Genomic DNA, 27,283 nt, shown 5'->3' on the forward strand with positions numbered 1-27,283 from the left:
GAATTTCCCAAGACAGATTGCACAACGCACATGAATGGGTGCAAGTGATCAGACAGGATTCTCTTCAGTCGTCGTTGGTCCCATTCTTGCAGGATCTCTTTCCGGCCGCAGAGATGTCGGAAGTTTGATGTTTTACCGGATTCCTGCTGTGAAAGGTCGTACTGGAAAATCCCCAGCCGGCCGTTGTGGCCGAGCGGTTCTAGGCGCTTCAGTCCGGAACCACGCTGCTGCTACGGTCCCATAGCACTCAGAGCCATTTGAAACATTTTTTTTTTTTTAATTCCCACTTCGCCGCTACCACGGAGATGGTGTGTCCCATCGCTCGTGCGCTGACTATAACACCACATTCAAGACCACTCTGATCTTGATGACCTGTCATAGTAGCAGCAGTAGCCGATATAACAACAGCGCCAGACACTTGTCTTACATAGGCGTTGCCGATAGCAGGGCCGTACTCTGAATGTTAAAATATCTCTGTATTTCAATACGCATACCTGTGCCAGTTTCTTCGGTGCTTCAGTGTACATGCAACGTTCAGTCCCACCCAAGGGGCAGAATGGGATAGGGAAATGTTTTTGGTGTAATTACTGCATAAATGTTAAAATTATTAGGAATATTATCTTAAACTAAGGCATAAAGTTGTTTAACGAACAATTTAAATTAACGAATACAGAATCTTCAGAAACTTGTTAACAATAAGGAAATATATTAATGTTATTTTATTTTAAAAATGATACAATTATTTTTAATGATTAATGGTAAGTTACTGTTACTTTATTGAGTCACATCGGTCCTGCAGCAGATGTATTTTCTGGCTTGCGAACAGACAACATCTGATGCCTAGTAATAAATCTTATATCCCAGTCCTTCCCAACCAGACAAGTATCTTTGTCAGATGTGTTTAGTAAGCTATTTCTTTCTGTTAGTTGACAGGCTAATGATCTGAGAAAGAGATGTTCCATCGTTGGACTAAAAGGTCTACTCTCCACTGACTACATGTTCGCTACTACCTCGTGTTCCTGTTCTGCACTGAACACATTTATAAATTTTCCATCTGATTTGTTAACTCTGTACTAGGGATTATTCTTAGTTTTATGAAATAAACTTTCCAACATTGATATGGTTTCGTTAAAATCCCTGGAAAATGAGACGGCATTTCTGTTGATTCAGTATTCCTTAGCTGTTTCTCAGCCTGTCTGATGTAAGTTCACACCATCTGGAAACGCAGGAATAAAAAGGAATATATAGTTTGAAAGCTACTTGCACCAAAAAATGCCTGGGCAGAACGAGCACTAGCCCGTCCCGTTCCATCCCTAGATAACATTTCTGGTTAATAGCTTTGTATGGAAGAAAATAACTGACGCATTTAACCGATTATATAACTCAAGTATAGCGAATGACATTCGCATTGAGGTCAATGTCATTTAAGCTAAAAAAAGGTTCAAATAGCTCTGAGCACTATGGGACTTAAGATCTGAGGTCATTAGTCCCCTCGACTTAGAACTACTTAAACCGAACTAACTTAAGGACATTACACTCTTCCATGCCCGAGGCAGGATTCGAACCTGCGACCGTACCAGCAGCGCGGTTCCGGACTGAAGCGCCTAGAACCGCTCGGTCACAGTGGCCGGCTCGTTTTAGCCATTTGCGTAGAAATACACTAGTAGTTACTAGAACACAACTAGGCAAGTGAAGACTAAACCAAGTCCAAATCGCTGTCGCACCTTCCTTCCATTTAGAGACTGCGTTACGTGTGTCTACAATAGGTTGCAGCTGCCTCCAGTTCAGAAAACAATTCAGTCCCAACAAGTAAGTGGCTTTTTGTTACATTACATACGTTATTATTATTATTATTATTATTTTTTTTTTTTTTTGGGAGCACACACAGTTCCGCTCCTTTGCATTGTTTAAAAGGGAGCAATGTTTGATAAATTGTCTATTATGTAAAGCAGATTAAAAACGTACTCTTAAAGAGAACAGAGCAAGATAATCTGCTGTATTCATAAATTGTACTCGCAGACAATTCATACAAATTAATTAATTTACATGAGATGCAACTTCGAGTTGCGATCGATTTGTAAGTAGCATTATAATCATATCAGGATAGCGCTTTCCCTTGATCCGACCTGCAGTGATGGTGTCCATCCTACCCCTACCCCTCCCTCCCCCCTCCCCCCCTCCCCCCTCCCCCCCTCCCCCCCTCCCCCCCCCCTCGTCTTCAGAACAAGCGATTGTTTGCCTGACAGACAGTGGCTTTGGGGCAAGCACCCCAGTTCGACACATCGCTTGGGCTGAACAACAACTTGATGGTATCTGTCTCGTTAATTGCAGTATAGTCATTCCAGAAGGGATGTTTCCTATTTCTTGTGTTTGCTGCGATTGTCCGAACATGATTATATTATTGTAGTACGGGTGTTATAATTTTCTCCCAATCACCTCTTGGCTTCTTTGTCTCATGATGGAGAGCACCAATACAGCAGCGTTTCGAAACGGCGTCGGGCGTACAAAATAAACATTACTCATTACATTTTTCACTGTTTAGCTGCGTGCGCCCAATCAAATCCATAGATGTTAGTTGAAGGTGTATGGAGACGGTATAGAACACGTGAATAATGTGAGGGGGCCGGTACTGAGTTTCACTGGCAGCGAACAGAGTGAGCACGACAACCCACGTCACAATCGACCCTGTATCCCTCATAATGAGCAGCGACTCGATCAACTTACCCGCGGTGATAGCGGTTTACGGCCGCGTAATTGTGTACGCAGGTGAATGTCTGTAATACCACGCTACACAATTTTGATTATCAGAAAGCGTTTGCTAAAAGGGTCTCGGGAATGCTGATACGTGACCAACATCATCATGGCATGGAAATTTATGGGGACTACTGGATCAGTGAAGCTGATAATTTTTCGAACACCATCATCACCGAAGACATGTTTTTAGCTCTACGAGTTAGAATCCAAATGTCAACAGCGATATACGAATTTTCTAATACAGTAGAAATTCAAGGCACTGCGACTGAAGGCGAAGTGCTTTGCATATTTTTCAGTGATAGTCAAGGTGTGCTTTTTTTATTTCTTGGAGCCTAAAGCAACTTTCGATTCTGACGTCATCTCATTGGGCCTATGATAGATAACAATTTTTCACTCCGATACTGTCGCCAAAGCTGCAAAAGAGGGGTTTGCCTCACCTGATCCGGGTGTTTACGAGCACCGCATGCGGGCTACCTTTCATCGTTGGCAAAATTGCGTAATGAGAACTGGTGACAACGTAATTGCAAATTTGTGGTAAGCTCCTATGGGACCAAACTGATGAAGTAATCGGTCTCTAGGCTTACACACTACCTAATCTAGCTTAGGCTAAAGACAACACGCTCACCCATGCCCGAGGGAGGACTCGAACCTCCGACGGGGGAAGCGGTGCGAAATAGGACTAGGTCCTCTAGACCTCGCGGCTACAACGCGCGGCCGGTGACAATGTGAAAGGATGACTGTATGTAGCTGGCATCTTGCTCTGTTTTTATAAGTTGCTGTGCAATCTATGTCTGTTGTAGTTTGCACTAATAAAAATGGGAGACAACAGTTTCGTAATGACCCTTGTAGCCGGTCGGAGTGGCCGAGCGGTTCCAGGCGCTTCAGTCTGGGACCGATTGAGCGCTACGGTCGCAGGTTCGAATCCTGCCTCGGGCATGGATGCATGTTACGTCCTTAGGTTAGTTAGGATTAAATAGTTCTACGTTCTAGGGGACTTATGACCTAAGCTGTTAAGTCCCTTAGCACTCAGAGCCATTTGAACCATTTTTTGACCCTTGTACTCCCATCTTAAAGGGTGTCCTCTACGAACATAAGGCACAACCATGAAAAACTTCGGTAAAGTTTCTCAGGATTCCAAGAACACCAATAAAACGAACAGATAGAACTCCTCGTAAAGGACGCAGTGCACAAACTGTTATTTAACTGCCCCTCGTTTTGAATTCGTCTATCCCATTCCTGAACGTAAAGAGAAGGCACATAATGCAGAGGGGGAAGCAAAAAGGCGGTGATGTCACGAGTGATATCTTAAGCAACCTGCTGCTCCCCCTAGACGATTGTGGGTAAAAGTAGAAGACGTGGTAGACGATACCTAACGTCACTGATAAGGACGTATTTCCAGCAGGGTAACATTCCCAGTAACTTCCATAAGATAGATCTCAAATTTTTTTAGAGAGACTCAGAGTTAGGGGATAATTTATGCCACATACACAACATGATCAACAGAATCCGGAGACCTGGTAGTCGATTTTATTATGCAGTTGTCCAATCTTCTACTTTATGACGTCTTTACTTTCATTGAGATGTCTGTGTGCTAGCGCCTGCGCACCATGTGGCAAAGAGTGTGTTGGCCGCGCGTTTGTTGCTAGTCTGTCTTTGGCCTCTATCGATCTTGTCACAACCTCTTTGCTGCATCGTTTGCTGGCGCCAGCTTACACTAGCACAGGCTGAATGTCTGTGGACGATTGGAAACCGATTCTCCACAAAGAGGCGAAACCAGAGAGGGTAATGATGTTGGACACTGAAGTCTGGAGCGAAGTCTATGTTGTAACTCCTTCCAAAGGTGTTCCATTGGGTTCAGGTCGGGACTCTAGGAAGGTCAGTCCGTTTCAGGAATGTTATTGTCCACAAACTATTGCCTCACAGATGCAGGGTGCATTGTCATGCTGTTACAGTAACCGTTTACGAACTATTTCTCTACTGTATACTGTACACAATCGTGAAAATTGTGTCGGTATCCTTTTATTAACGCAACAAGTGTACCACATCCTAATCGCGAAAAACACTCCTGTTCCGTGACAGACCTCCTCCTTACGTAACTGTAGGCACTACACATGACGGCAGATAACGGGATGCAGACGTTCCCCAAGCCCGAGCTCCTCCACTGCATTGCCACACTGTGCAGCGTGGTTGACGGCTCCAAATCACTGGTTTCCACCCATCTGCTGTCCAGTGGAGTCACTTAGCATTGGCTACAGAAATCTGTGGCCTATGTGGAGTTGGTGGACCACTGATAGTAACTGAGAGAACTTAGGCGGAACAACGGTATTACACAAATTCTGCGTCCTCATATGTTACCGTTAATGCAACAGTGTTGTGATGAAACTTCGCAACGGGGCAATACTTGTCCACACACGGCACTTCTCTCTGTGGGCTGTGTGTATAATGTTAAGGCACTCCCGTGAACCAACGAGGTCCTTAGATCTGCCCGCGATAAAACGTGTGGGGGACCAGCTCGGTAGTCAACTCCATCCCAGCGCCAATATCTAGGATATAATGGACCAGCTACAAAAGATATGTACCACATTGCCTTAGGAGAGTCTTCAACGGCCTGGTCGTACGCTTCCGAATGAAATCAATAGGCGTACACAGACCAGAATTGGTGCAACATCATACTGATAAGTGATATCGCAATAAGTTCTTTCTAAATTTGGTTCGATTTTGCCTTTTTCCATTCTCTCCTTCAGGGTACTTAACTTTTTTTTAGTTTTTAGGCACTATATTTGGCGAAGTTTAGGATATAGCACAATTAGTTAAAAATAATGTAATCAAGCCGAATTTTGCGTTGTATATCCTCAGAGAGACCGAAACTCCTTGAACGTAGAATAGTTACTTTCTAGTTCTAGGAAATATTTGCGATAGTTGAAAAAATACGAGACAATTGGAGAAATTTTTACAAAACTAGGAAAACGTTTACAGAATTTCCATAACACTTAAGATATATTGCGTCTTCCATCCAAACAGCGAATCAAACAATCCACCAGAACGCATTGAGCTAAGTAGCCTACAGATGGCGCGCCACCCGTGTCCACGCCCAAGGCTAAGTGTGACGTTGTCAGGGCGGCACCAAAAGGTCACCCACGCAGCCGCAAGCAGAGCTCGATGGCTCACCGAGTGAGGTAATGTGGTTAGCATACTGGACTCATATTCAGGAGAACGACGGTTCAAATCCGCATCCATCTACCTTTAGGTTTTCCGTAATTTACAGAATTGTTAAGGCTTTCGTGGCTACTTGTTGACAAATTGCCTATGGGCGTCTGTCTCGGGTTCTTCGGCCGACGTTCATCTAATGATTTTACTGACGTTTCAAAAGCACGAGTGGCTGGAATTGTCAAAGCTTCACCCTCCATTGCCGGTGGTGAGCTGGAGCCGAGCTCGCGGCCGCAGACTGTATGTACCTGGCGCGCCAACGTCCTCCGAGGGCTTCTCCTCGGTCATTTTCGGTGTGGTTCTCCTCTTGTTACCTGTGAGAGTCGTTCGCTGCAGTACGGGAAGCCAGGATCCGTTTACCTTAAGGCTTTCCTCTTTCTTCTTGAAGCTGTTCGCGTGTTTTTGTATTTCTACAGCTTCTCTGAACAAGCGCATGTGACAGTGCTTCTCTACAGCCAGAACTTCCGTGTCGGCGAACTTTATTACGTGGCCGGTCTCATTCAGTGTGTGCTCTGCCACGGCCGATTTCTCCACCTGCCCCAACCTGCAATGTCGCTTATGCTGTTTGATCCTGGTGTTGGTTGATCATCCAGTCATTCCGACATCAACTTTTCCGTATGTGCATGGTATACGATATACCATATATATGTTACATGTTAGTTGGCAGGAGGTCGCTCGGACTATCGTAATTGTAGTCCCGTTACAACCAGTATGGGAGCTTGTCCTCTCGAAAAGCATAGTTAGATAAAAAGGACAATACCGCATGGTTGAAAGCAATAAGTGAAGATATTTGCTTACTGGCTGATTTTATGTATTTTGTTCTCTTGGACTGATTTGGGTCCTCTGTTTGGCGATCAAATGTTGTTTCGGTGCTCACCAACTTTTGAACTAATCCATTCTCCTTACTGTTAGTCGCCATTGTACGACTGTCTCATATATCAATACTAAGAATGTTATGCCACTATTTGTCAATGCACATACGAGGGTGTGCTGAAAAGTAGTGCATACGAATTTTTTATTCTGTTCACAATATTGCTTGACGTGTCACACGTAATGCACGTTACTCTTCGCTGAGGCATGTTGCAATCGTCTGCCGCTAGAGGCATCCAAAATGTAGCGTGTAACCGGCAGTGTGTAACGTAACAATGTCGATGCGTGAGAAACCACCGGCCGTAATCGAATTTCCAGCCGTCCATTCATGTAGCACCCGCTCCTTCAGCATGAGTATACCAGCGTTGCGACATCTGCAGCTATCCGACGCCTTTGGGCTGCTGTCATGAGTCATCCTCCATGCGGTCTCCACATGGCCCCATCCGATTTTCCAGTCAGTAACAGAACATCACATTTTAATCGTTTCACTTGCTATCGAGACTGAAACAGACAGAAAGTCGTCATTTTAGCGAAGTTTATTCGTTTTTCAATGCCATTAATTCTGTTTCTTTTCATCTATTTTGACGACAGTGTTATTTAGGCAGACAGTATCGTTCTATTAAAGTTATCATCATATATGTTAATTTATTTACTACAACTGTTTTAATAACGCCTAAATTTGTGCTATTGTGTAGATATTTTCAGTGCAATACAAATACAAAGATAAAAAAGGAGTAGAAAACAAACGAAATGCAATTAATCTGTAACGAACTACCGGAGGCCACGTGTCTCCTATACGAAAATGCTTAGAAAATACTCATGGAGAAGCCTGTCACATTTTGCTGTTAGACTTCGAGTCCGCCCTGTCTATTGGAAATGAGCAGAAAGAGAGGTGCCTCAGCGGTCAACTGTTAAATTGTATCTAGTGTTGTGAGAATTTAACTCAGCTCCAGTCTTCTTAATTCTGTCAGTGGAGTTTGTTCAGCACAACTTATGAATATAACGCACATATGTTTTCACTGCTTTTACATGTTTTACGTTGTGCGCTAATCACTTGGGAATCATTGTGTGCCAACTTAATGTCTCCCGCATTAGACAGTATACGTGTGGTAAGCTGACTTCAGTATCAGAAGCATTATTGCCACGGGAGAGCACGCATGTGTTGTGTTGTTCCATACAACGGGTAAACAGCAGCGGAGTGATAATGGTGAACAACAGAACGGATTAGAGATGAAATGGTGTGAGCGCTGAAAGCGTGAATACGTTCGCCAATTATCCCGGCCCACACATTCCGGCTGCACCAGTGTTGTCACCATACCAAGGGTGATTCTGCATGCTATTCAACAGATGACTGTTATGAAAGTTAAAGATACCACTCCGCGTAAGGGTGGCCTCATCTACGTATAGGGTCGATGACACTGGTGAAGAAACCAGTGACAAAACTGAAACTTCCTGGCAGATTAAATCTGTTTCCTGAAACATCCCCCAGGCTGTGGCTAAGCCATGTCTCCGCAATATGCATTCTTTCAGGAGTGCTAGTTCTGCAAGGTTCGCAGGAGAGCTTTTGTAAAGTTTGGAAGGTACGAGACGAGGTAGTGGCAGAAGTAAAGCTCTGAGGAGGGGTCGTGAGTCGTGCTTGGGAAGCTCAGTTGGTAGAGCACTTGCCCGCGAAAGGCAAAGGTCCCGAGTTCGAGTCTCGGTCCGGCACACAGTTTTAATCTGTCAGGTAGTTTCATATCAGCACACACTCCGCTGCAGAGTGAAAATCTCATTCTAGTGACAAAACGGCTCCCGGTGTGGAAAGTCCGTCGCTAGTATGCCCTGCACACGCTGTAAGTGATAAGGGTAATAACAATTGTCATGGAGAATGTTTCACACAGTCGTCTCGCTTACCCTGTACTGGCGGGCAACCGGTTGGTACTTATACGGGGGACGCCTTCCACAGCGTTCATCACATTTTCCTCCAGGTCTGGTGTCCGAACATTTGTGGTACGTCCTTCATGATTTCCTGTTTCTTGAAAGAACTCTGTCTCACAAGGGGAGGCCACATCGTTTGGAACGCGGATTTACTGCAAAATTCGTACATTCGTAGTACTCCATGAGGACAACAAAATGTGTAAGCAGTAGCGCGAACTTCTCAAGCGTTATTGAGAAAATCGCAAGATAATTCCGGTCGCCAACTAATATTGCTGTGCGTGGCCATTTTTACAGTGAAGCGCTGGCAGCCGAGTGGATAGTGTTCAAACCCAGTAATCGCTAGGTCGCTCGATGGAGTCCCGCACGTCAGTTTTTTTTGATTTCTAACTGTCATTTTCTTTACTATTTATATTACAATTGATGTTATGGGAAAAAATCGTGTAATCGGATGAACGTTTATTAAATTTACAATATTATTCGGCCGTCTACAAATTTTTATTATCACAAATAATATAATATTCATAACTACCGCTATTAAACGGCCAAACGCATAAAGTGATAATGAAAATGTATGCTTGCCCGTGATTTGAGAAATCCATTATACCTGGAAGGTTACCTCCAAGTTTTGACCGGCGCAGACGGCTTTCGAAAGATGTACAATTAATCCTCGCCTTCGACATTACGAGTACAAGTTGCGGGATGGTATTTTTCGTAAAAACATGAAAAACAAAGTTAAACGGCACCAGCTGCAATGAATAAATGCTATGTTTCCGCACATGCAAGGTCTTTTGATGTTTTACGTGGAAAAACGAACCTCGTAAACTTTTTCAAGAACCTCTCTTTCAGCCGATAATCTGAAAGCAAGCCATGCATAACGCTGCATTTCCTTAAATATCGGCGCTGATCATTGGTCATGCAGTATCGAGTGTATTTTAATAGCGTCTTCACGAGAATCAATTTCTCGTTCTCTTTCTGTTAAATAGGAACCATTTTGAAGACACGGGCAGGTATACATTTTCAGTATCACTTCATTCGTTTCATCGTTTACTAGTCGGTAGTTAAGAATATTATGTTAATTGCGATAATAAAAATTTGTAGACTGACAAATAACATTGTAAATTCAATAAACGTTCATCCGATTACACGTATTTTCGCCATTATCAGTTGTAATATAAATAGTAAAGAAAATGACTGTGTTAGAAATAATAATAATAATAATAATAAAAACTGACGAGCGGGACTCGGTCCAGCGACCCAGCGATTACGGGGTTAGAAGGCTAACCACTTTTTTTTCGGTGTTGGTCGTTGCATATGGTCTAAGCGGACGTCACATGGCATCCGTTCAAGTTGATAGTTGATTCATTAACTCAGTTCTTTTGTCACAGAGGGCCACCGCCTCTCTGACCGAACACGCTGAGCTACCGCCCACTTGACTGCCAGCGCTTCACTGTAAAGATGGGCACGCACAGCCATATTAGTTGACGACCGAAATTATCTTGCGATTTTCTCAGTAACGCTTGAGAAGTACGCGCTACTGCTGACACATTTTGTTGTCCTCATGGAGTACTACGAGTGTACGAAGTTTGCAGTAAATCCGCGTTCCAAACGACGTGGCCTCCGCTTGTCAGAGAAACGGCGAAACACTGTTGCAAATATTGAATGCTGTAGTTGTTGTCGGCGGGGATAGGTCTCCTGATACAACCTGGCTACCCATCGCCTGTTGCCATCGTGCCTCTTACTATGGCAGAAGAGGGCACTAGGGCATCACATTTGGGGAACAGTACCTCCCTCTAGAAGGAGACCATGCATGCTGTAACTGTAGCTGCATGGTACAGTGCGTATTAGACCGCAGTCCCTTTACAGGGTATAACTGAATAAGTGGTCTCTAGCATGGAAACTACGCATTTCAGACATAAGTTCATTTGACCTTTTTGGTCAGTATCCTCTCATCGATCAGTCCCTAGAGTTTCTACACGGTGGAAAAAAATTACCCTGTATAGATGTTGCTGCATTCGCAGAGACACAATAGACATCGAGCACAAAAACAGCAATGTCGTCTTTCACATGGCCCAGCATATCTCGTATCTTGGGAGCGGGCCGGAACGCTGGCCCCAGTCCATCTCTCTGCAGTATACGCCCTAACTTGCTGCTCGTTGCCCACAGCATGGCAGGAAAGCAGCCAGCTTGCTCTCTTCTGCCGATTCACAAGGCGTTCTTCTTCGGTGGTACCTGAAAGTGTTTGTAACGTCTCTCCAGCTATAAAGGATTTTCACTTGCCTCGAGATGACTGGGTGTTTGTGTTGTCCTCATTATTTCAGCATCATTCATGCAACTGGCGATATTGGACTGAACAAAGGTTGGGAATTTGCACGGGCGCTGATAAACGCACAGTTGAGCACCCTACTATCCAAACATCATCATCATCATCATCATCATCATCATCATCATCCAGCTATAGCCATTCTCTCGGAACAAGTGTCTGAAGTGCTGCAGTTCAGATTGTATGTGGTTATCGTCAGAAACAACTTTTACTCTGTGCATTAACGCGTTCAGGACCGTTTTCTTGTGTACAGCGTGTTTACGGAACGACCAAGCCGGCCTCTTCCTTCTGCTCAAGTAAAACATCTAAGAACGGTAGCCTACCATTCTTCTCCATCTCGATGGTAAATTTAATGTTGTTGAGGACACCGTTCCTGTGATCGACGAACTGTTGCAGTGTATTTTCACCGTGAAGCCACATCACGTAGATGTCATCGTACCTTAGGATGCAAGACGGACGCAACGGCGCAGAGTTCACAGCCTGTTCCTCAAAGTGCTCCATGAAGAAATTTGCGTCATGCCGGAGACACTTGTGATCCCGTCTCTATGCTATCCGTCGTTTCGTAATATTCGCCACGGTACAAGAAGTAGGTTATTGTTAGAACATGATGGAAGTACTTGCCGATTCCAGGTGGAAACTGTTGGGCCAAAAGATTCTGCGTGTCTTGTACTGCCACCCTCGTAAGAAGTGGCAAAACTTTCAGACTAATCATTGCGTCACTTTGGCATGGTTTCATTTTCTTGAGGGTTTTAACAAATGTTTACGAGTTTAGAACATGGTGTACACTGTGTTCGAGTTTTGGCGCTAATGACCCTACAAGATGTTTTGCCAGTCTGTGGGTGTGCAAGTGCGAGCTGATTGCACTAACGATGGGCCTAAGAGGGACATGTTCCTTACGTATCTTCGATCGGCATTCCGTAAGGCCTAGGAGTTCTGGCGGCACGACTCATTAATTTCTCGACCACTACTCCTGGTAAACCAGAGTCCTTTAAAAGCTTCTTTCTATTGCTGATGATGGCTCGCGTCAATCGCAACTAGACTTTTGGCACGCGTCATCTTTTGGTAAATGTAGCACCTTCCGGTAGTAATCTTCATTGTTCAGAACCACAGATGCTTTACCTTTGCCGGCTGATATGACAGCGAAGTCGTCGTCCTCACGCAATAGGCGTAAGCCACGTACTGGCTAATATTAGATTTCGGTGGCTTAGCTATCGTCAGTGTGTGGTTGGCGGTTAATGTGGCGTTCTCAGCTGCGTCGTGCAAGAGATGCCGAATGCACTGCTCTGTTCTACTAATACTATCCAAAACTGGCATACTTCGCGAAACGTGAACAATGAAAGCCTTCACTCAGCGCTGCCACAGAGCCATCGTCCAGTTCTCGGTTGTAGAGAGCGTGCAACGTGGCGTACTGGTTAGGGCACTGGATTCGCATTCTGGAGGACGACGGCTGTCCTTGTGATCGGTCTCTAATGACCTCGATGTCTCCCTCCCTCACTCACTCCGTTCCATCGGGGCAAATCACTATGACTCAGAGGTAATCTCAGTGTCACTTTCTTCTACATTTCCATGTTCTTCAAATGTGTATGGATTGTGGGGTATATATTTTTCACCACTGACACAAGTTCCTTACGTTCTATTCGTAACTCGGATTGTTTAATCGTTCTACTTAACAAGATGCCCAAGCCCACTCTTATTTGTATTCGTTGATTGGATGTAATTTTAATTCCGAATCTGGCCATTATTGTAAATGTGGGATACACCTTTAGACATATCGATGGGACTTGGTGGAGCTAATGAGCTTACTATTAAGAGCTGCAATGCCTTTCTCTCGCTAAATTCCACTGAGTCAATGAAGTCTGAAATCAGAGAGAGATTTGTCTGAAAATACGCAACAGAATCTGGCTAAATGACCTCAGCACAACTAATCAATGAACAACTTTCACTGGTGATTTCAAATAACATTTGTCCATAAAGAGCGGCTATTCTCATTTGTCACAAAAGGTATTGTCTCCTTCAAACTTAGCAATCGTGTAACAAACAAGATTAATCCCAAAATTATGTTTCATTACGCGGTTTGATTTCTTAATACATTCTGCTAACAATATTCTCTTAGCAAAGCATCGTGCCATTGGAGAGGCCGAACGCAGTTGTTCTCGTGAAAACATCAACAATGAGGCACTCGTTACACCAGTGAAAGAAAGCTCTGGAAGATGAGTTCACCGGTAATACCTGTGAATTGCCTGCTGTTGCCGTCAAACCAGTCTTGTAGCGATTCATTCTGCTCGTTCTGATGTTCACGGAGTTTGTATTTCCTCAGTCGAATTCTTCAAACAATTCCTTGCACCAAATGCTGTTTCTGCGGTTCGATCAAACTGCGCGGATCCATCGGGTGCCGCTCTCGTCCCGCAGCTATTCTTCCACCCAAAACTGAACGTTCAGCAGTATTTGATATCGCTATGGGCGCGTCCATTTCAGGGTAAGCCATGCTCAACAGTCGAGTTCTGACGATCTTCGCGAAATCTCATCCATGACGGGAACGGGACGATGATCAAGTGTAGCAAACCAACTGCAAACAGTTGGAAGGTGTATCCTAGTTTTGGGATCAGAGTTGAGGAGCGGAAGTCTAAAGCTCTCTACAAAACAAATTTTTGATCGTACAAGACGAGCGCTTGCAATGCTCGTTCTTTTCTCTGAGAACAATAAGCTTAGGTGTGCGTCAGATTATATCTATGAGGGTGAGTCAAATAAAAACCTTAGATATTTTTTAAATATTATTTATTATGCAGACGTGGTACAAAGCTGTATCACTTTTCAACATAATCTCCCCCACGCTCTATGCAAGTCCTCCAGCGATTACAAAGTGCATAAATTCCTTTATAAAAAAAATTCTTTTGCTAGTCAGCGCAACCACTCACGCTCATTCACCGCGTGGCGTACCTTTTCATAAGAACGGAACTTCTTTCCTCCCATTGCATCTTTGAGTGGTCGAAACATATGGAAATAAGTTGGGGTAAGGTCTGGTGAGTATGGTGGAACTGTTGTACGGGCAGTGTGGGGCCTTGCATTGTCATGTTGCAAAAGGACACCTGCTGACAGCAATCCACGTCGTTTCGATTTGATTGCAGGCCGCACATGATTTTTTAGGAGATCTGTGTATGATCCACTGGTGACAGTGGTCCCTCTAGGCATCTAATGCCGCAAAACGACGCCCTTTTCATCCCAAAAGAGAGTCTGCATTTCTTTCCCTGCTGATGGTTCTGTTCGAAACTAATATGGTTTTGGTGATGAGGAATGGCGCCATTCCTTGCTCGCTCTCTTCGTTTCCGGTTGGTTATGTGAACCCAGGTTTCGTCCCCAGTAACGATTCTTGCAAGGAAACCCTCAATTTCTCATTCTAAGTGCCGAAGAAGTTCTTCACCAGCATCAGCACGTCGTTCTCCCATTTCAGGAGTCAGCTGCCGTGGCACTCATCTTGCAGACACTTTGTGAAACTGGAGCACATCATGCACAGTGTGGTGTGCTGACCCACGACTAATCTGTAAACATGCTGCAATGTCAGTCAGTGTCACTCTGCGGTTTTCCTTCACTATGGCTTCAGCTGCTGCGATGTTCTGTGGAGTCACAACTCGTTGTGCCTGACCTGGACAAGGAGCATCTTCCGCTGAAGTCACACTATTTGCGAACTTCCTACTCCATTCGTAGACTATCTGTTGTGACAAACATGCATCACCGTGCTGGACCTTCATTCGTCGATGAATTTCAATAGGTTTCACACCTTCACTACGCAAAAACCGAATAACAGAACGCTTTTCTTCCCTGGTGCAAGTCGCAAGTGGGGCGGTCAACGTTATGCTGATACTGTGACGGTATGTGTGCATCTGCACTATGCTGCCACCTACAGGCCATTGTGTACGCTGTTTGTAGCACAATTACCAACTTACAGGATAGTGGCTCGAAATCTTGATTTGTTATTATAAATTTAAGGTTTACATTTGACTCACCCTCGTATTATTAATGGGTCGCCTAAACATAGAAAAGTTGTAGAAGAATGTAAATGATCTTCGAATCTAAGTGAAGACGGAGAGTAACTGTTGTTTATTAGATCTAACTGCCTACAGCTATCACAATACAAATTGAGAGCGAACATAGTTCCCTGAAACTAAAATAAGATTTCAAAAATAACTCAAACATTTGCGGAGATTCAAAAACAGTGAAAGGCTGTGTGGAGAAGGCGTAATAAGATTTGCTGAGCCGGGCAACTCAGCAGGAAAACTCGATGCCACAGATTATAACCAAAATAAGCAACACAACTTGGATGGCAAAGTAAGCAAGTAAAGCGCTGCTGAGAATTTGGATCGCGCTACCGTAATTGCGACATTTACTTTGCCGGAAAGGAAACTGCGGCTGGAAAGCGAGTGACCCTAATGGTGACAGTTCGTGGAATTACCACGAAACATAGATATACCTCTACACCTCTATACTTTCAACATAACTCCACATGGAGTGGACAAGAATGTCGCTCATTTCTTTTAAAAATGAATGCTACAGGTACTTCACACTCTCGGTGTACAAAACGCATCTCAACAAATAAGTAATTGGTATACTAGGATGGAGCAGTGTGCAACCGAATGGTCAAATTCTTCACACCAAGCACTACGGGGGGGGGGAATCAAATCGATTGGGTACCCTGTACTTAGGACTGACAGCAATGGACATTCCCACGCTGGGCGGGTGGTGTGTGGGTGTTGCGCCCTTTGATATCCGAACGGTAGAGACAAAAATACACTGCTCATTTATTCTCTTGGATGGCACAGACGGCACGGCGCTTTCCACTCAGGGCTACGAGAGGCACCATTTCTGTTAGCAAAAGCTCGAAGCTTACTTCCGCGAAAACTGCCAAGTTCCCAAGGGACCTTTGCATGTCTAATGATATCCACTAACTGCCTACTACGAACAAAGAGGACTAAGAGACGACACTAGGAGAACATCTTCCCAGTGATGTCGCACAGTCTTTCTTGAATGTGACTGATAGTGAGAAGTTGAAAGAAGGTTGTTCGGGTAGGTCTTCACGAAAATCGTAAAAAGCATACAACGAAACCCTTCCTGTGACATTTCAGTTTTTTAAAAAACACTATCCTTGTAAACGTCCTCTGTGAACAAACTATTAGACCAATTTCTGATCTGTTTGTTGAACGATGCCAACGGCCTTGCCGGCCGAAGTGGTAACACTGGTTCCCTTCAAGTACCGAAGTACTTGATTAACGCTTGGATGGGTGACCACCCGAGTTCACCGAGCGCTGTTGGCGCGAGGATGCTCTGAGCCCTCGTGAGGCAAATTGAGGAGCTACTTGACAGAGAAGTAAGGGGTCCGGTTACGAAAGCTGAAAACGGCCGGGAGAGCGGTGTCCTGACTACATGCCCCTCCGCATCGGCATCCAGTGACGCCTGTCGGCTGAGGATGACACGGCAATCATCGGTACGGCTGGGCCTTCCGAGGCCTGTTCAGACCGAGTAGGAGAGAGTTACAGCTGTCACGGTAACAAATCATAAATTTTAAAATAATAATACTGTTGCGCATCTCAAAAGCGCCACTTAGCGGCAGTTTTAAAAACTTCATTTCTGAGCCTTATATTTGTATGTTATTACTTACTACTTTTGTAACGTTAATTGTGTAGGAAAGACTGCCAAACTTAAATGTTTCATGCATTGCACAAGTATTTTTTTTAACTTGTGATAAGATCTTATGGGACCAAACTGCAGAGGCCACCGCTCCCTAAGCTTACACACAACTTAATCTAACTTAAAGTAACTTAGGCTAAGGACAACACACGTGGGGAGAGAAATGGCGGAGTTTTGAAATGTGTAGGATGGATGTCATGAACTGCTATATATATTATGACTTTTGATGATATTAAGGTAAATACATTGTTTGTTCTCTATTAAAATCTTTCATTTGCTAACTATTCCCATCAGTAGTTAGTGCCTTCCGTAGTTTGAATCTTTTATTTAGCTGGCAGTAGTGCCGCTCGCTGTATTGCAGTAGTTCGAGTAACCAAGATTTTTGTGAGGTAAGCGATCTGTGAAACGTATAGGTTAATGTTAGTCAGGGTCATTTTTTTGTAGGGATTTTTGAAAGTCAGATTGCGTTGCGCTAAAAATATTGTGTGTCAGTTTAAGCACAGTCTTGTATAATTTTTGTAAGGGGACGTTTCACACACACAGCCATGCCCGAGGGAGGACTCGAACCTTCGACGGGGGCAGCCGCGCGGACCGTGCCAAGGCACCATAGACCGCTCGGCAACCCCGCGCGGCGCACAAGTTTGCATTTATGTATGAGAAGAGTTAGCTTTCTGCTTACTCGTCAATGGCTCGATGAATGAGAATCCTTCTGAAATTACGTCTATTATGATAATTACCTCAAATGTATGTCTGAAACAACTGCATTAGGGAGTCATTGGTTGTCGTGAATTGTCACTGTTTTCAGTGTGCCCTTGCAAACAGAGTTTGCCTCTTATTCCTATCACTGTAAACGGGAAATTATAATATGTCTAGTTCACTGTATCCAGGAAAGGACCATCATATTCAGGTACACTTATATTCCTGTTACTAGCTTTATTCTCAGTATAAGGTTCGCATGTGATGAATTTCCTTTTTCATCTGTAAATCTGGCAGTTCTCTCTGGGAACTAATGTAATCTAAACAGAGAATTCGAGTACTTCCGTGCTATTCGATTTCAAGGTTAGCTATGTCCCGGATGTTCCTATGAAACCGCTTGAATTAAGGGGCTGTACTCGCTTTGTAGAGGTCTTGGTGTCAGACCCCCACCGGTCTATTCACAGTTTGATTGATCGTGTTTTTCCTAGACCGATTAAGATGAAAGACGGGCTGATTCATATTAAAATGAAGCGCGTGATCTTCTTCTATATTTGTCTGACAGTCGGTAAAAAGGAAGCAATAACGGTTACGGTTTAATGTCCCGTTGACGAGAAGGTCGTTAGAGGCGGGTGCACACGGTTCGATTACGGCAGGAAATCGACCGTGCCATTTCAAAAGAGCCATGCCGGTGTTCGCATTAAACAGTTTTGGGAAGCCGCTGAAACCTTTAATTCCGAATACGGGTCCAGTTTCATTCCTCTCAATCAACAACAATCAACAATCCGTGAGTCTTTTCGTCTCCGCGGCATCATAGTAACCTGTCTCTACCATCCTTTTACAATCTTTACAGCAAGATTTCCAGTCCACTTCACGATGGCCAGCTTTAGATTTTTCACATTTTTTTTTCGAAATCAATGAAGGCTACACCAAGAACGATATCCTTGAAAATTCCATTGCTAATTTCGTATCCCAACTTTTCCTTAAACAGGTTTTTGTGTACCAGCTATCATACTTCGTTGTCGACCCGCTGTTAAGCTTTAACCCCTCTTTGCTTCTAAGACATAGATGTGGCTCCAGACCCAGTATTCACGTAGACGCATACGACAGATTGCCTAAAATTCACCGCTCGACTAAGTGGTGTTCCAAATTAATCAATCGTTCGTGTATAGTGTGGTTTACATCTTTATGGCGCTCACCGCCCTGGCTCGCAAGCTACGCACGATACCTCACGATATACATCTCTTCACTTATGCCAAGTTTTCTCAGTGATACAGTTCTCTCAGGCTTCCAGTCGTTTAAAATCCACGAGCTTCTTACTTGGTACTCGTCGCTCATGGTCAAGTGATGACTGTCGTGTGATTGCTGCTCCTGCCCTTGTGCAGCAGTGCTATCGCTTGTGACGTCACCGTGGGCAGTCCGGCCCTATACAAGGTAATGCTTTGACTTCACTACGAAGCTTAAATAACAAAATATTTGAATGTCATCGAAATTAGAGAACCTGATGAGCGTTTTATAAAAGCTGTCTTGATGGTTTCGTACAATGGGCAGACTATAGAGAAGACGTAAAGATCACGTTCGTAGATTTCAGTAGGTCGAAGGGTCTAATGAATGAACAAGGTGGTCATGCTGTTAACGATGACGATGATCTTCACAGCTGCAGTTGTAATCGGGTGAAGCATTACATGCACTGTACTTACCTTTCGCTTATTTAAACAGACGCCGCTTTTTCTACTTCTTTCAACAAATATAACCTCATTCACTGGGCGTACTACGTCCGTCCGCAGTGTCACGGGGTATTTGGGCTTGGTTTATCCTTATTATTTACGGCGATGGCTCTGAGTTACTTGCGATTCTGTGGCCCAGTACAATAAGACACGCACGAGATTCGGAGAAACTGCGGTAAAACTCGTAACTTTGCTCGTAAAGAAGTGCTGCGTCGGCGCGAGTGCTGTCCGGAGTTGGCTGGCCACCAAGGGCTCCGCGGGGCACAGTCCACCTCCCTAGAGGGAGGCAGCGCCACCAGCTTTGCTGGAGGCGGACACTGCCTCACGTGGTCCACTTGCTGTGTGCTAGCTGAATGGCCAGCTCGCTACCTCGCTACTAAGAGAAATGTGAACATTCAACGTCTGGAAATGTCACGCTAGTTAAAATATTATGGGCTGCTGCAGTGTGGTCGAATTAATTTCTTGGAGAAACTCAACGTTTCAATCACGTCTTCAAGGACATCTTCAAGGGGAAGGAGAAGAGAATGGGTTCTCATCCCTACCCTGTCTTGATAGAACACGGTTTGTGATACATCGCGAGGATGGTAACTTAAACAACAACGGAGCTGTTGTTACGAGTTGAAAGAATAACCAAAACATTTCCGATCGTGGTAGAGTCATGTTAAGCGTGTACAACAGTCCAGAGAGCGATCCAAATCACAAACGTAAATCAGCCAAGGTCAAAACTCCACTACTCCGTTGCGCGTAACTATATGCTTCGGAGTCTAGTGACAGACAGGCCGTGAATAGACAACCTGTAGTATTTAGCGGTGGACCTCATGTTTCAGCTGGTTTTAGTTAAAGTACAGCTACTCACAGCGGTCAAGTGTGGGTGTAATTGTCGAGTGGCAGCGAAACTTGGTAATATTATGATGTGTCAGTGTAGAACCGATTTAAACAGAAAAAATATGCTTCCAGTTTTGGTCACCAGGCGAAAATCTGGCACCGCGAAATACGAAATAGAGGTACGGAAATGTTTCCACATGGAATGGACAAGGAACAGGACTTGGGCAGAAGAGGTCAAACATGTGAGAAAGGCAAAAGGTGTATTTTTATAAGTAACCGCCACTTACACAGTTAATTCAATTTTGGCATCAGAAACGTCGACGAAAAGCTGTACGGCAGGTGACGTCTGTATATAAGACGGGTAGAAGGACGGATCCTCAAAATTACAGACCAATATCCTTAACATCGGTTTGTTGCAGGATTCTCGAACATATTCACATTTCGAATATAATGAATTTCCTTGAGAAGTTGCTGTCCATGCATCAGCACGGATTTAGAAAGCATCGCTTCTGTGAAACGCAACCCGCCCATTTTTCACATGATATCTTGCGAACCATGGATGAAGGGTATCAGACGGATGTCATATTCCTTGACTTCCGGAAAGCGTTTGACTCGGTGCCTCACTGCAGACTCCTAACTAAGGTACGAGCATACGGGATTGGTTACCAAATATGTGAGTGGCTCGAAGACTTCTTAAGTAATAGAACTCAGTACGTTGTCCTCGACGGTGAGTGTTCATCGGAGGTGAGGATATTATCTGGAGTGCCCCAGGGAAGTGTGGTAGGTCCGTTGTTGTTTTCTATCTACATAAATGATCTTTTGGATAGGGTGGTTAGCAATGTGCGACTATTTGCTGATGATGCTGCGCTGTACGGGAAGGTATCGTCGTTGAGTGACTGTAGGATGATACAAGATGACTTGGACAGGATTTGTGATTGGTGTAAAGAACGGCAGCTAACTCGAAATATAGATAAATGTAAATTAATGGAGATGAATAGGAAAAAGAATCCTGTAATGTTTGAATACTCCATTAGTAGTGTAGCGCTTGACACAGTCACGTCGATTAAACATTTGGGCGCAACATTGCACAGCGATATGAAGTGGGACAAGCATGTAATGGCAGTTGTGGGGAATGCGGACTGTCGTCTTCGGTTCATCGATAGAATTTTGGGAAGATGTGGTTCATCTGTAAAGGAGACCGCTTATAAAACACTAATACGACCTATTCGTGAGTACTGCTCGGGCGTTTGGGATCCCTATCAGGTCGGATTGAGGGAGGACATAGAAGCAATTCAGAGGCGGGCTGCTAGATTTGTTACTGGTAGGTTTCATCATCACACGAGTGTTACGAAAATGCTTCAGGAACTCGGGTGGGAGTCTCTAGAGGAAAGGAGGTGCTCTTTTCATGAATCGCTATTGAGGAAATTTAGAGAACCAGCATTTGAGGCTGACTGCAGTACAATTTTACTGTCGCCAACTTACATTTCGCGGAAAGACCCCAAAGATAAGATAAGAGAGATTAGGGCTCGTACAGAGGCATATAGGCAGTCCTTTTTCCCTCGTTCTGTTTGGGAGTGGAACAGGGAGAGAAGATTCTAGTTGTGGTACGAGGTACCCTCCGCCACGCACCGTATGGTGGATTGCGGAGCATGTATGTAGATGTAGATGATAAAATTTTTTGTTTGTGTCATTGCTTAACTTAGCAATGAGTTTGTCAATTTATTACGAAACGTTATATTTTGTTGTAAAGTTCTCTGAAGTCAATAACTGCATTTAAAACTACCAAACTAATGTTATTACGTGTTTATATTCTCTTAATGCCCTTCAGATTCGTAGAGATGTTCTAATTTTCCCCTCAGTTCTACTTCCTTAGCCCTCTATTCACTATAAGGTATTGTTACATACGTCGTAAATAACGCTTTTTACATGAAGTAGGTCTTCTGCAATAGCTGATTTATCGATGCGATTTCATCTGAAGGAATGATTTGCCTTCATATTAAATCACCTCTTAAATTTTATTACTGTAGGGCCCTCGAAAATTGCTAGTATTCAGTCAGGTCCCTGCCTCTAAGTTGATCAGCCTTAATCTCGCTGCGCATCGGATCCGTTCTGCGCCGAGACGTTGACGTAGCACGATGAGATCTCGCTCGTTATACTCCACCCTCCCCTTCCCCCCACCACTCTACCCACCATCCATCCTACCGGCTCCCTACTCTGCATAGATCTCGACATCGCTGTACGGACCATGTTTCGGACTAGGGGATTAAAGATGCCGTCGGGTTTACCCTTTTCTCTGTGTAATTTCGGCGCATTGCTCCGTATTATTCCGCACGATAGTCAAGTGGCTAATATTTCGTGGATTCCGGCGCATTCTTTTCAAATAAAAGCACGACTAACATATTCCGAGCTATTCATATGTTTGTGAGTCCTTCTCTGTTACACGAAAATAAACTAACTCTTTTTGTTAATGCAGACTAAAACACGCAAACATATGTTGTTAAATATTTTCTTGTGACCATTCCATTTGAATTTCAATGCCTAGATTTTACATTACCTATAAAAAGTATATATATTTGCATGCCTCTGTCTTTATCACCCGCCGTTGAGACTTTGTCTTTTGTTTATCCCAGTTCGAAGCTCTCAAAACCCCAGGGCACCAATCGTATTGGAAGGGATGGAAGAGAGATCCCTTTATAAATTTCATGGTAGGCACGACCACATAGAGCAACAGCCATCACAAAAGGAAAATACAGTTTTGAAGGCTTAGTGTGGATACTAGGACATCACAAACGTAAAAGTAAAGTTTTAACATTTTAACATTATTATTGTCGACAGTTGTTAGCGAAATGCGGACAGATCCCGACTTTATTCGTATTTCGTGCTCCAACCATTACGGAATGATCTCGAGGTAAATCGTGTTCTCCACACGCTGTCTATAGATGCCCTCTGCTATGATACTGTATATCGGTACGCACGCAACAGCATGTGCTATCTAGTATGTTGCAAAACGCTGCCCATAAAAACGGGATTCTTCTGGGACTCATACCTCGAATGCATTGGTGATAAAACAGTAGGGTAAAGTTTTAGGATAGTCCTTAGGATAGGTATCATTTCTAAACCCAGCAGAATGATCGTCTTAGCGTTACTATCCTGCAGTACAGTGTCAAAGCACGAGTATTACACACATCCTTCTGCTTAGGCAAATGGAGCAAATCGGATCGTACGTTTTGAATTTTGTGTGGTCTGCGGTGCGCCTGAAGGGGATCATGGAGGCACCAATAGTTCAAGGGCATTTCCTTAGGAAACACCAAAAAAACTTTTCTTTTACAATTTTCTCGTACCAAAACCGAGCCGTGGATTCAATGTAGGCCACGCACAGAAAGTCGCAGACATTTTTGCGATGTGTTCCTGTAATCTCGATCTCGAGCAAACATGAACATTTTCTTAATATCTCTATCCGTTTCCGAGAGAGAAAGAGAGAGAGAGAGAGGAGAGAGAGAGAGAGAGAGAGAGAGAGAGAGAGAGAGAGAGAGAGAGAGGTTAAAAGTTACCATCTTATACAAGTAAAAGACGCAACGTACACTCCGGTGTGAGGTGGAAACGTAGATCATAAAGTGATTTAGCACGTACAAATATCCTGTAAAGTGTTTCTGTTATCGCCAAAAGCGTTCTAGGTTTCCACATGTTGTAGTACTGAAGCACATGTAAAATTTTTGTGCACATTAAAGCCAGTCTGAAGTTTAAAATTGGTTTTGCGTTATTTATATTTCACATAAGTAAACAATAAAAATTTTGTTGGCCCATAACTTTCTTCTCATATAAGTGACATACCTCATTGTACCAGGGGAAGAATGGGAATCAGCAGAAAAATGCTCCTTTCGCAGCACAAAAAATGCGCAAATTCTTCTGTTTATTATAAGACAGAGTGAAAAAGCAGGGTACCAACCTCGTTCTATCTTCCTCAGTACATTTAAAATTTTCCCAAACGTTCTGGAATGCGAAAATATTCGCGCTTTTACGGAAGGAGACAGTGTCAAAGACAAAGAGATGGGATAAATTATTGAAGATAGTAGACAATGATTGTGGTACAGAAAGAATGAAGGAGTCAGTGGCAGTGTGAGAGGAAGAGAGGGACACAGTGGCAGTGATACATAGTTGACAGCTAGTAGAAGGGTGAGAGAAACAGTTCAGTTGGAGAGAAATGAAGAGGTGGAGAAAGTGGAAGTGGGTGAGAGCAAGTGATACTGGGAGACAGATATTATGATGATGTGATCAAGTAAGATAGAGATAGTAACAGTGAGAAAAGAAAGTAGCAGTGGAAAGCAATGAATGAGATAGTGGCAGTAAGAGAGAGCAAGAGGGAGGCAGTGACAGTGAGAGGTGGAACTATTAGTAGGATAGCAAGAAGACGACTGTGGCTTTGCCGCAGTGGGGGAGGGGAGGGGACAGCGACAGTGACATTTAGAAAGACACAAGGAAATAATAAAGAAATAGTGATAATGCTCTGGGTGGGGTGACTGAGTGAGAATGGGCAAGTGGGAGTGGATGGCTATGAGTAACTTGCAGTGATGAAACAATAGGTGTGATCAAACAGCAGTTAAGCGACATTGTGGGAATGAGACGTGAGAAGCATGTTGGAAAGAGAGCGGATATCTTCACTTGCCAGAATTTTTGGAAAATTTTTTCAAGATGGCAAGGAAGTTAGAACGAGGCAAGTGGTACACCACTTTTCACTCAGAGTCCTTTAACAGGAGCATGTTCGCGTTCTTTTAGCCCTGACAGAAGTATTTTTTGCTTGTTTTAACTACTTCGCCTATTTATGTGTAGATGTTTACACCAGCAGTGAATGTATCAAACTTAACTGCCTATATGTGCTTTTTACTTATTTAGGATTTTGACTGTATTTGGTTACTATTTTCATTTTGAACTTCCTCCTGCTTTTAGGAATGTCTTTTATTCAGAATACAGAAGGAAACGAAGGAATATGAAATACTTTCAGAGGTTTTTGACATCGATTTTTCAGATGTTCGTAGTGAGAATGGAGGTGCGAATGACTTTGGAAATGGATATTTTCGTGGGCTGCAAGACGATTCTAATGACATTGCCCTCATTGGACCTACGAAGAAGTGTGAAGTGGCGGTATTGTCAAGAGATACCGAAAATTGCGATAGTGTTTCAGTTCTTTTGAACTATTTGTTTTGCCATAATTTTTAGTGCATACACGTTCATGACCCCTATCTGAGGTCACTAAATGGAGTCATCGATATCAGTCCTCTGAGACTGCCGGCCGGAGTGGCCGTGCGGTTCTGGGCGCTACAGCCTGGAGCCGAGCGACCGCACCGGTCGCAGGTTCGAATCCTGCCTCGGGCATATTGATCAAAAACAGGAGTGTTTACAGATTATGTTTATCATTGTAATAAAAGAGAAATTAGTGAGAACAGCGACATGTTGCAGCTTAGGTTTTATTACAAATATTGTTTTCGAAGGTAAAATTTTTGAAGCTTCTGTAATCTTATAATCCAGTGATGGTAAGTCCTCACTTCCTGATTATTTATACTCAGGAATTCTTAGATGATAGTTCCTGTAAATATAACAAGTTGAGGAAATGTATGTTACGTGTTATACTCATTCAGTTATAAGGTAATTAATTCCGCTTCTTTTGTGAATTACTCAGGTGCCTTAGAGTTAAGCTTTTTCCTGTCACTTCATTTGCGACTAAAAGAGGAAACGGAAGGATAAGCTGTGATACAAGGTACAACCTGTCATAGAGCATACGGCAACTTGGGGAGAATGAATGTAGATGTCGATAATCGAAACTATAGGAGAATAAAGTGATTTACCTTATCAGTATTTTCTACATGACTACCTTTAAATATTTCGCCTGGCGCTAGTTAAGGATCCTTACCACCAGTGGATAAAGATTGCCCACGAAGGTTAGAACGACCCGTTCCATACCATTTATCTCTTCTGACCACCTCGTATGTTTCATTAATAATGATCTAAACGCACAGATGAATTTTTATTCACGGTAGTTATTGTAGCAAAAAATGCTTTGCATGCGTTTGAATTCTTCCAATAAATCTTGGGTAAAGTGACTACCCTAAGGAAAAAGTTGTTTTTCTCTGATATTACGTCACAGATAAGCGTACGAAATATATCAATATCTGTATGCATTGTGCAACTATAAAACAATTCTATTAGTAATCAAATCCTCCTTTTCTTCTAGTGAAGTGAGCTTAAGGGAAGGCCTAAAAATGGCCTCTTTACCATGTGGATATGGCAAAGTGGACAGATATAGAGAGAGAAGAAGAAGGAAAAAAGGGCTCAGATGAAGCGGAATCTGATTTTCTAAGGTTTATGTTTGGATGTCTGTGTCATAAGACCTCCATTCTATGCCAAAAATATGATTGAGAAGTTTTTCGTCTTGCTTCAATAGAACAATGTTTCTTTTTTCTTAAAAAAAACTGAATAGTTTGGCTGTTGTAGCCACTGCGTCCAAAAGACAAACAAATGATCAGTATTGCCTCTCGTCCGGCTCTTTTCCGGTAAGACTGGCTAGAGAACTTTTTTTTTCTAGACTAGGCATTTCATTGTATCTTCTCCAAGACGGTAAAACCACGAAGACCAGATCCCTGAGCCTAGTCATATACTAACTCTATACAGAGCCCGTTGTACATAATTAGTGTGGTAGGTGCCAACAACTACATTCGACTGGTACTGTTCTCCGTTACCTTGGGGCCAGGCGCGTGTAGGATCACATCGGTAGGAGTCCGGTCCCGCTGCGCGAATACACACGTCCATACGGAACATCATATTTAAGTGCACACACGGCTTGCCCTGCGAGCTGACTGCACCCCACTCACAAGCGCTGAGGGGGGAGAGATATGCCGTGCTTGTCTCCCTTTCTAATCGAATCACGTGTCTCTCATGATCTATGATAATTCCGACCTTTTTCTTAAGGTCGTTTCCCACGTTTAATTAGGATACTTTGGGCGCTATACGATTATTTATTTAACGGTTCTTCTCCGGTAACTTCTAATTCCTGTAGAGGGCTAGCTATACGATGAGTAATCCAGAATTGTGGAATAGTGATGTCGTATGCCGTAAAAGGCTGCCATACATTATATTATGTTTTAAATAGGCAAAGTACAATTATTCCGTTGGTTTACTTTCGGCCACGGTAGTAGCGTGGTTAAGGATTCGATCTCGATTCCCAGTGCTGCCAGGGATTTTTGCTTGGTGGGAGGCATAGTATTAGGTGCACTTAGTCTCATGTTGCCAGTTGATAATC

Source organism: Schistocerca gregaria, chromosome 1 (genome assembly GCF_023897955.1).
Source record: "Schistocerca gregaria isolate iqSchGreg1 chromosome 1, iqSchGreg1.2, whole genome shotgun sequence".
Classification (NCBI taxonomy): Eukaryota; Metazoa; Arthropoda; class Insecta; order Orthoptera; family Acrididae; genus Schistocerca; species Schistocerca gregaria.